This window comes from Electrona antarctica (assembly GCF_951216825.1).
Source record: "Electrona antarctica genome assembly, chromosome: 13".
Taxonomy (NCBI): Eukaryota; Metazoa; Chordata; class Actinopteri; order Myctophiformes; family Myctophidae; genus Electrona; species Electrona antarctica.
Window position 1 is genome coordinate 4,490,101 of NC_136794.1, and position 12,359 is coordinate 4,502,459.

The window sequence follows — 12,359 nt, forward strand, 5'->3', positions numbered from 1 at the left end:
CATTCACACTTTTTATAATTCAGCTTTCTGTGGAGACACATGCTGGAACTTTTTATTTTGAAATGTTTTGTAGTTTCTGAGTTATTTAAGTTAAACGCCCAATGCATTCCCAATGGCAATAGCACAAACTTTGGCATGCTACTAGTCCTACATACTTACACCTAGAAACCCCATTCAAACCTATTTAGGTTCAACTTACGGTGGACATGTTTGCCTGAAAAGGAATCTTTGAAATGTTTCATCGTTTTAGAAATATAGTGCTTTAAATTTGAGAAATGTATAATGGCAGATAGTGGCACGTCAAAAACACTTTCACCTAGAAACTCCATTCACACGTTTTATAATTCAGCTTACTGTGGAGACACATGCTGGAACTTTTTACTTTGAAATGTTTTGTAGTTTTTGAGTTATTTAAGTTAAACGCCCAATGCATTCCCAATGGCAATAGCACAAACTTTGGCATGCTACTAGTCCTACATACTTACACCTAGAAACCCCATTCAAACCTATTTAGGTTCATCTTACGGTGGACATGTTTGCCTGAAAAGGAATCTTTGAAATGTTTCATCGTTTTAGAAATATAGTGCTTTCAAATTTGAGACATTTACAATGGGGCTCAATGGCAGATATTGGCACGTCAAAAAAGCACTTTCACCTAGAAACTCCATTCACACTTTTTATAATTCAGCTTTCTGTGGAGACACATGCTGGAACTTTTTACTTTGAAATGTTTTGTAGTTTCTGAGTTATTTAAGTTAAACGCCCAATGCATTCCCAATGGCAATAGCACAAACTTTGGCATGCTACTAGTCCTACATACTTACACCTAGAAACCCCATTCAAACCTATTTAGGTTCAACTTACGGTGGACATGTTTGCCTGAAAAGGAATCTTTGAAATGTTTCATCGTTTTAGAAATATAGTGCTTTAAATTTGAGACATTTACAATGGGGCTAAATGGCAGATATTGGCACGTCAAAAAATCACTTTCACCTAGACACTCCATTCACACGTTTTATAATTCAGCTTACTGTGTAGACACATGCTGGAACTTTTTACTTTGAAATGTTTTGTAGTTTCTGAGTTATTTAAGTTAAACGCCCAATGCATTCCCAATGGCAATAGCACAATCTTTGGCATGCTACTAGTCCCACATACTTACACCTAGAAACCCCATTCAAACCTATTTAGGTTCATCTTACGGTGGACATGTTTGCCTGAAAAGGAATCTTTGAAATGTTTCATCGTTTTAGAAATATAGTGCTTTCAAATTTGAGACATTTACAATGGGGCTCAATGGCAGATATTGGCACGTCAAAAAAGCACTTTCACCTAGACACTCCATTCACACGTTTTATAATTCAGCTTACTGTGTAGACACATGCTGGAACTTTTTCTTTGAAATGTTTTGTAGTTTCTGAGTTATTTAAGTTAAACGCCCAATGCATTCCCAATGGCAATAGCACAAACTTTGGCATGCTACTAGTCCCACATACTTACACCTAGAAACCCCATTCAAACCTATTTAGGTTCATCTTACGGTGGACATGTTTGCCTGAAAAGGAATCTTTGAAATGTTTAATCGTTTTAGAAATATAGTGCTTTCAAATTTGAGACATTTACAATGGGGCTCAATGGCAGATATTGGCACGTCAAAAAAGCACTTTCACCTAGAAACTCCATTCACACTTTTTATAATTCAGCTTTCTGTGGAGACACATGCTGGAACTTTTTATTTTGAAATGTTTTGTAGTTTCTGAGTTATTTAAGTTAAACGCCCAATGCATTCCCAATGGCAATAGCACAAACTTTGGCATGCTACTAGTCCTACATACTTACACCTAGAAACCCCATTCAAACCTATTTAGGTTCAACTTACGGTGGACATGTTTGCCTGAAAAGGAATCTTTGAAATGTTTCATCGTTTTAGAAATATAGTGCTTTAAATTTGAGAAATGTATAATGGCAGATAGTGGCACGTCAAAAACACTTTCACCTAGAAACTCCATTCACACGTTTTATAATTCAGCTTACTGTGGAGACACATGCTGGAACTTTTTACTTTGAAATGTTTTGTAGTTTTTGAGTTATTTAAGTTAAACGCCCAATGCATTCCCAATGGCAATAGCACAAACTTTGGCATGCTACTAGTCCTACATACTTACACCTAGAAACCCCATTCAAACCTATTTAGGTTCATCTTACGGTGGACATGTTTGCCTGAAAAGGAATCTTTGAAATGTTTCATCGTTTTAGAAATATAGTGCTTTCAAATTTGAGACATTTACAATGGGGCTCAATGGCAGATATTGGCACGTCAAAAAAGCACTTTCACCTAGAAACTCCATTCACACTTTTTATAATTCAGCTTTCTGTGGAGACACATGCTGGAACTTTTTACTTTGAAATGTTTTGTAGTTTCTGAGTTATTTAAGTTAAACGCCCAATGCATTCCCAATGGCAATAGCACAAACTTTGGCATGCTACTAGTCCTACATACTTACACCTAGAAACCCCATTCAAACCTATTTAGGTTCAACTTACGGTGGACATGTTTGCCTGAAAAGGAATCTTTGAAATGTTTCATCGTTTTAGAAATATAGTGCTTTAAATTTGAGACATTTACAATGGGGCTAAATGGCAGATATTGGCACGTCAAAAAATCACTTTCACCTAGACACTCCATTCACACGTTTTATAATTCAGCTTACTGTGTAGACACATGCTGGAACTTTTTACTTTGAAATGTTTTGTAGTTTCTGAGTTATTTAAGTTAAACGCCCAATGCATTCCCAATGGCAATAGCACAATCTTTGGCATGCTACTAGTCCCACATACTTACACCTAGAAACCCCATTCAAACCTATTTAGGTTCATCTTACGGTGGACATGTTTGCCTGAAAAGGAATCTTTGAAATGTTTCATCGTTTTAGAAATATAGTGCTTTCAAATTTGAGACATTTACAATGGGGCTCAATGGCAGATATTGGCACGTCAAAAAAGCACTTTCACCTAGAAACTCCATTCACACTTTTTATAATTCAGCTTTCTGTGGAGACACATGCTGGAACTTTTTACTTTGAAATGTTTTGTAGTTTCTGAGTTATTTAAGTTAAACGCCCAATGCATTCCCAATGGCAATAGCACAAACTTTGGCATGCTACTAGTCCTACATACTTACACCTAGAAACCCCATTCAAACCTATTTAGGTTCATCTTACGGTGGACATGTTTGCCTGAAAAGGAATCTTTGAAATGTTTCATCGTTTTAGAAATATAGTGCTTTCAAATTTGAGACATTTACAATGGGGCTCAATGGCAGATATTGGCACGTCAAAAAAGCACTTTCACCTAGAAACTCCATTCACACTTTTTATAATTCAGCTTTCTGTGGAGACACATGCTGGAACTTTTTACTTTGAAATGTTTTGTAGTTTCTGAGTTATTTAAGTTAAACGCCCAATGCATTCCCAATGGCAATAGCACAAACTTTGGCATGCTACTAGTCCTACATACTTACACCTAGAAACCCCATTCAAACCTATTTAGGTTCAACTTACGGTGGACATGTTTGCCTGAAAAGGAATCTTTGAAATGTTTCATCGTTTTAGAAATATAGTGCTTTAAATTTGAGACATTTACAATGGGGCTAAATGGCAGATATTGGCACGTCAAAAAATCACTTTCACCTAGACACTCCATTCACACGTTTTATAATTCAGCTTACTGTGTAGACACATGCTGGAACTTTTTACTTTGAAATGTTTTGTAGTTTCTGAGTTATTTAAGTTAAACGCCCAATGCATTCCCAATGGCAATAGCACAAACTTTGGCATGCTACTAGTCCTACATACTTACACCTAGAAACCCCATTCAAACCTATTTCGGTTCATCTTACGGTGGACATGTTTGCCTGAAAAGGAATCTTTGAAATGTTTCATCGTTTTAGAAATATAGTGCTTTCAAATTTGAGACATTTACAATGGGGCTCAATGGCAGATATTGGCACGTCAAAAAAGCACTTTCACCTAGAAACTCCATTCACACTTTTTATAATTCAGCTTTCTGTGGAGACACATGCTGGAACTTTTTACTTTGAAATGTTTTGTAGTTTCTGAGTTATTTAACTTAAACGCCCAATGCATTCCCAATGGCAATAGCACAAACTTTGGCATGCTACTAGTCCTACATACTTACACCTAGAAACCCCATTCAAACCTATTTAGGTTCATCTTACGGTGGACATGTTTGCCTGAAAAGGAATCTTTGAAATGTTTCATCGTTTTAGAAATATAGTGCTTTCAAATTTGAGACATTTACAATGGTGCTCAATGGCAGATATTGGCACGTCAAAAAAGCACTTTCACCTAGAAACTCCATTCACACTTTTTATAATTCAGCTTTCTGTGGAGACACATGCTGGAACTTTTTACTTTGAAATGTTTTGTAGTTTCTGAGTTATTTAAGTTAAACGCCCAATGCATTCCCAATGGCAATAGCACAAACTTTGGCATGCTACTAGTCCTACATACTTACACCTAGAAACCCCATTCAAACCTATTTAGGTTCAACTTACGGTGGACATGTTTGCCTGAAAAGGAATCTTTGAAATGTTTCATCGTTTTAGAAATATAGTGCTTTAAATTTGACAAATGTATAATGGCAGATAGTGGCACGTCAAAAACACTTTCACCTAGAAACTCCATTCACACGTTTTATAATTCAGCTTACTGTGGAGACACATGCTGGAACTTTTTACTTTGAAATGTTTTGTAGTTTTTGAGTTATTTAAGTTAAACGCCCAATGCATTCCCAATGGCAATAGCACAAACTTTGGCATGCTACTAGTCCTACATACTTACACCTAGAAACCCCATTCAAACCTATTTAGGTTCATCTTATGGTGGACATGTTTGCCTGAAAAGGAATCTTTGAAATGTTTCATCGTTTTAGAAATAAAGTGCTTTCAAATTTGAGACATTTACAATGGGGCTCAATGGCAGATATTGGCACGTCAAAAAAGCACTTTCACCTAGAAACTCCATTCACACTTTTTATAATTCAGCTTTCTGTGGAGACACATGCTGGAACTTTTTACTTTGAAATGTTTTGTAGTTTCTGAGTTATTTAACTTAAACGCCCAATGCATTCCCAATGGCAATAGCACAAACTTTGGCATGCTACTAGTCCTACATACTTACACCTAGAAACCCCATTCAAACCTATTTAGGTTCATCTTACGGTGGACATGTTTGCCTGAAAAGGAATCTTTGAAATGTTTCATCGTTTTAGAAATATAGTGCTTTCAAATTTGAGACATTTACAATGGGGCTCAATGGCAGATATTGGCACGTCAAAAAAGCACTTTCACCTAGACACTCCATTCACACGTTTTATAATTCAGCTTACTGTGTAGACACATGCTGGAACTTTTTCTTTGAAATGTTTTGTAGTTTCTGAGTTATTTAAGTTAAACGCCCAATGCATTCCCAATGGCAATAGCACAAACTTTGGCATGCTACTAGTCCCACATACTTACACCTAGAAACCCCATTCAAACCTATTTAGGTTCATCTTACGGTGGACATGTTTGCCTGAAAAGGAATCTTTGAAATGTTTCATCGTTTTAGAAATATAGTGCTTTAAATTTGACAAATGTATAATGGCAGATAGTGGCACGTCAAAAACACTTTCACCTAGAAACTCCATTCACACTTTTTATAATTCAGCTTACTGTGGAGACACATGCTGGAACTTTTTACTTTGAAATGTTTTGTAGTTTTTGAGTTATTTAAGTTAAACGCCCAATGCATTCCCAATGGCAATAGCACAAACTTTGGCATGCTACTAGTCCTACATACTTACACCTAGAAACCCCATTCAAACCTATTTAGGTTCATCTTATGGTGGACATGTTTGCCTGAAAAGGAATCTTTGAAATGTTTCATCGTTTTAGAAATATAGTGCTTTCAAATTTGAGACATTTACAATGGGGCTCAATGGCAGATATTGGCACGTCAAAAAAGCACTTTCACCTAGACACTCCATTCACACGTTTTATAATTCAGCTTACTGTGTAGACACATGCTGGAACTTTTTCTTTGAAATGTTTTGTAGTTTCTGAGTTATTTAAGTTAAACGCCCAATGCATTCCCAATGGCAATAGCACAAACTTTGGCATGCTACTAGTCCCACATACTTACACCTAGAAACCCCATTCAAACCTATTTAGGTTCATCTTACGGTAGACATGTTTGCCTGAAAAGGAATCTTTGAAATGTTTCATCGTTTTAGAAATATAGTGCTTTCAAATTTGAGACATTTACAATGGGGCTCAATGGCAGATATTGGCACGTCAAAAAAGCACTTTCACCTAGAAACTCCATTCACACTTTTTATAATTCAGCTTTCTGTGGAGACACATGCTGGAACTTTTTATTTTGAAATGTTTTGTAGTTTCTGAGTTATTTAAGTTAAACGCCCAATGCATTCCCAATGGCAATAGCACAAACTTTGGCATGCTACTAGTCCTACATACTTACACCTAGAAACCCCATTCAAACCTATTTAGGTTCAACTTACGGTGGACATGTTTGCCTGAAAAGGAATCTTTGAAATGTTTCATCGTTTTAGAAATATAGTGCTTTAAATTTGAGAAATGTATAATGGCAGATAGTGGCACGTCAAAAACACTTTCACCTAGAAACTCCATTCACACGTTTTATAATTCAGCTTACTGTGGAGACACATGCTGGAACTTTTTACTTTGAAATGTTTTGTAGTTTTTGAGTTATTTAAGTTAAACGCCCAATGCATTCCCAATGGCAATAGCACAAACTTTGGCATGCTACTAGTCCTACATACTTACACCTAGAAACCCCATTCAAACCTATTTAGGTTCATCTTACGGTGGACATGTTTGCCTGAAAAGGAATCTTTGAAATGTTTCATCGTTTTAGAAATATAGTGCTTTCAAATTTGAGACATTTACAATGGGGCTCAATGGCAGATATTGGCACGTCAAAAAAGCACTTTCACCTAGAAACTCCATTCACACTTTTTATAATTCAGCTTTCTGTGGAGACACATGCTGGAACTTTTTACTTTGAAATGTTTTGTAGTTTCTGAGTTATTTAAGTTAAACGCCCAATGCATTCCCAATGGCAATAGCACAAACTTTGGCATGCTACTAGTCCTACATACTTACACCTAGAAACCCCATTCAAACCTATTTAGGTTCAACTTACGGTGGACATGTTTGCCTGAAAAGGAATCTTTGAAATGTTTCATCGTTTTAGAAATATAGTGCTTTAAATTTGAGACATTTACAATGGGGCTAAATGGCAGATATTGGCACGTCAAAAAATCACTTTCACCTAGACACTCCATTCACACGTTTTATAATTCAGCTTACTGTGTAGACACATGCTGGAACTTTTTACTTTGAAATGTTTTGTAGTTTCTGAGTTATTTAAGTTAAACGCCCAATGCATTCCCAATGGCAATAGCACAATCTTTGGCATGCTACTAGTCCCACATACTTACACCTAGAAACCCCATTCAAACCTATTTAGGTTCATCTTACGGTGGACATGTTTGCCTGAAAAGGAATCTTTGAAATGTTTCATCGTTTTAGAAATATAGTGCTTTCAAATTTGAGACATTTACAATGGGGCTCAATGGCAGATATTGGCACGTCAAAAAAGCACTTTCACCTAGAAACTCCATTCACACTTTTTATAATTCAGCTTTCTGTGGAGACACATGCTGGAACTTTTTACTTTGAAATGTTTTGTAGTTTCTGAGTTATTTAAGTTAAACGCCCAATGCATTCCCAATGGCAATAGCACAAACTTTGGCATGCTACTAGTCCTACATACTTACACCTAGAAACCCCATTCAAACCTATTTAGGTTCATCTTATGGTGGACATGTTTGCCTGAAAAGGAATCTTTGAAATGTTTCATCGTTTTAGAAATATAGTGCTTTCAAATTTGAGACATTTACAATGGGGCTCAATGGCAGATATTGGCACGTCAAAAAAGCACTTTCACCTAGAAACTCCATTCACACTTTTTATAATTCAGCTTTCTGTGGAGACACATGCTGGAACTTTTTACTTTGAAATGTTTTGTAGTTTCTGAGTTTTTTAAGTTAAACGCCCAATGCATTCCCAATGGCAATAGCACAAACTTTGGCATGCTACTAGTCCTACATACTTACACCTAGAAACCCCATTCAAACCTATTTAGGTTCAACTTACGGTGGACATGTTTGCCTGAAAAGGAATCTTTGAAATGTTTCATCGTTTTAGAAATATAGTGCTTTAAATTTGAGACATTTACAATGGGGCTAAATGGCAGATATTGGCACGTCAAAAAATCACTTTCACCTAGACACTCCATTCACACGTTTTATAATTCAGCTTACTGTGTAGACACATGCTGGAACTTTTTACTTTGAAATGTTTTGTAGTTTCTGAGTTATTTAAGTTAAACGCCCAATGCATTCCCAATGGCAATAGCACAAACTTTGGCATGCTACTAGTCCTACATACTTACACCTAGAAACCCCATTCAAACCTATTTAGGTTCATCTTACGGTGGACATGTTTGCCTGAAAAGGAATCTTTGAAATGTTTCATCGTTTTAGAAATATAGTGCTTTCAAATTTGAGACATTTACAATGGGGCTCAATGGCAGATATTGGCACGTCAAAAAAGCACTTTCACCTAGACACTCCATTCACACGTTTTATAATTCAGCTTACTGTGTAGACACATGCTGGAACTTTTTCTTTGAAATGTTTTGTAGTTTCTGAGTTATTTAAGTTAAACGCCCAATGCATTCCCAATGGCAATAGCACAAACTTTGGCATGCTACTAGTCCCACATACTTACACCTAGAAACCCCATTCAAACCTATTTAGGTTCATCTTACGGTGGACATGTTTGCCTGAAAAGGAATCTTTGAAATGTTTCATCGTTTTAGAAATATAGTGCTTTAAATTTGACAAATGTATAATGGCAGATAGTGGCACGTCAAAAACACTTTCACCTAGAAACTCCATTCACACGTTTTATAATTCAGCTTACTGTGGAGACACATGCTGGAACTTTTTACTTTGAAATGTTTTGTAGTTTTTGAGTTATTTAAGTTAAACGCCCAATGCATTCCCAATGGCAATAGCACAAACTTTGGCATGCTACTAGTCCTACATACTTACACCTAGAAACCCCATTCAAACCTATTTAGGTTCATCTTATGGTGGACATGTTTGCCTGAAAAGGAATCTTTGAAATGTTTCATCGTTTTAGAAATATAGTGCTTTCAAATTTGAGACATTTACAATGGGGCTCAATGGCAGATATTGGCACGTCAAAAAAGCACTTTCACCTAGACACTCCATTCACACGTTTTATAATTCAGCTTACTGTGTAGACACATGCTGGAACTTTTTCTTTGAAATGTTTTGTAGTTTCTGAGTTATTTAAGTTAAACGCCCAATGCATTCCCAATGGCAATAGCACAAACTTTGGCATGCTACTAGTCCCACATACTTACACCTAGAAACCCCATTCAAACCTATTTAGGTTCATCTTACGGTGGACATGTTTGCCTGAAAAGGAATCTTTGAAATGTTTCATCGTTTTAGAAATATAGTGCTTTCAAATTTGAGACATTTACAATGGGGCTCAATGGCAGATATTGGCACGTCAAAAAAGCACTTTCACCTAGAAACTCCATTCACACTTTTTATAATTCAGCTTTCTGTGGAGACACATGCTGGAACTTTTTATTTTGAAATGTTTTGTAGTTTCTGAGTTATTTAAGTTAAACGCCCAATGCATTCCCAATGGCAATAGCACAAACTTTGGCATGCTACTAGTCCCACATACTTACACCTAGAAACCCCATTCAAACCTATTTAGGTTCAACTTACGGTGGACATGTTTGCCTGAAAAGGAATCTTTGAAATGTTTCATCGTTTTAGAAATATAGTGCTTTCAAATTTGAGACATTTACAATGGGGCTCAATGGCAGATATTGGCACGTCAAAAAAGCACTTTCACCTAGAAACTCCATTCACACTTTTTATAATTCAGCTTTCTGTGGAGACACATGCTGGAACTTTTTACTTTGAAATGTTTTGTAGTTTCTGAGTTATTTAAGTTAAACGCCCAATGCATTCCCAATGGCAATAGCACAAACTTTGGCATGCTACTAGTCCTACATACTTACACCTAGAAACCCCATTCAAACCTATTTAGGTTCATCTTACGGTGGACATGTTTGCCTGAAAAGGAATCTTTGAAATGTTTCATCGTTTTAGAAATATAGTGCTTTCAAATTTGAGACATTTACAATGGGGCTCAATGGCAGATATTGGCACGTCAAAAAAGCACTTTCACCTAGAAACTCCATTCACACTTTTTATAATTCAGCTTTCTGTGGAGACACATGCTGGAACTTTTTACTTTGAAATGTTTTGTAGTTTCTGAGTTATTTAAGTTAAACGCCCAATGCATTCCCAATGGCAATAGCACAAACTTTGGCATGCTACTAGTCCTACATACTTACACCTAGAAACCCCATTCAAACCTATTTAGGTTCAACTTACGGTGGACATGTTTGCCTGAAAAGGAATCTTTGAAATGTTTCATCGTTTTAGAAATATAGTGCTTTAAATTTGAGACATTTACAATGGGGCTAAATGGCAGATATTGGCACGTCAAAAAATCACTTTCACCTAGACACTCCATTCACACGTTTTATAATTCAGCTTACTGTGTAGACACATGCTGGAACTTTTTACTTTGAAATGTTTTGTAGTTTCTGAGTTATTTAAGTTAAACGCCCAATGCATTCCCAATGGCAATAGCACAATCTTTGGCATGCTACTAGTCCCACATACTTACACCTAGAAACCCCATTCAAACCTATTTAGGTTCATCTTACGGTGGACATGTTTGCCTGAAAAGGAATCTTTGAAATGTTTCATCGTTTTAGAAATATAGTGCTTTAAATTTGAGACATTTACAATGGGGCTAAATGGCAGATATTGGCACGTCAAAAAATCACTTTCACCTAGACACTCCATTCACACGTTTTATAATTCAGCTTACTGTGTAGACACATGCTGGAACTTTTTACTTTGAAATGTTTTGTAGTTTCTGAGTTATTTAAGTTAAACGCCCAATGCATTCCCAATGGCAATAGCACAAACTTTGGCATGCTACTAGTCCTACATACTTACACCTAGAAACCCCATTCAAACCTATTTAGGTTCATCTTACGGTGGACATGTTTGCCTGAAAAGGAATCTTTGAAATGTTTCATCGTTTTAGAAATATAGTGCTTTCAAATTTGAGACATTTACAATGGGGCTCAATGGCAGATATTGGCACGTCAAAAAAGCACTTTCACCTAGACACTCCATTCACACGTTTTATAATTCAGCTTACTGTGTAGACACATGCTGGAACTTTTTCTTTGAAATGTTTTGTAGTTTCTGAGTTATTTAAGTTAAACGCCCAATGCATTCCCAATGGCAATAGCACAAACTTTGGCATGCTACTAGTCCCACATACTTACACCTAGAAACCCCATTCAAACCTATTTAGGTTCATCTTACGGTGGACATGTTTGCCTGAAAAGGAATCTTTGAAATGTTTCATCGTTTTAGAAATATAGTGCTTTAAATTTGACAAATGTATAATGGCAGATAGTGGCACGTCAAAAACACTTTCACCTAGAAACTCCATTCACACGTTTTATAATTCAGCTTACTGTGGAGACACATGCTGGAACTTTTTACTTTGAAATGTTTTGTAGTTTTTGAGTTATTTAAGTTAAACGCCCAATGCATTCCCAATGGCAATAGCACAAACTTTGGCATGCTACTAGTCCTACATACTTACACCTAGAAACCCCATTCAAACCTATTTAGGTTCATCTTATGGTGGACATGTTTGCCTGAAAAGGAATCTTTGAAATGTTTCATCGTTTTAGAAATATAGTGCTTTCAAATTTGAGACATTTACAATGGGGCTCAATGGCAGATATTGGCACGTCAAAAAAGCACTTTCACCTAGACACTCCATTCACACGTTTTATAATTCAGCTTACTGTGTAGACACATGCTGGAACTTTTTCTTTGAAATGTTTTGTAGTTTCTGAGTTATTTAAGTTAAACGCCCAATGCATTCCCAATGGCAATAGCACAAACTTTGGCATGCTACTAGTCCCACATACTTACACCTAGAAACCCCATTCAAACCTATTTAGGTTCATCTTACGGTGGACATGTTTGCCTGAAAAGGAATCTTTGAAATGTTTCATCGTTTTAGAAATATAGTG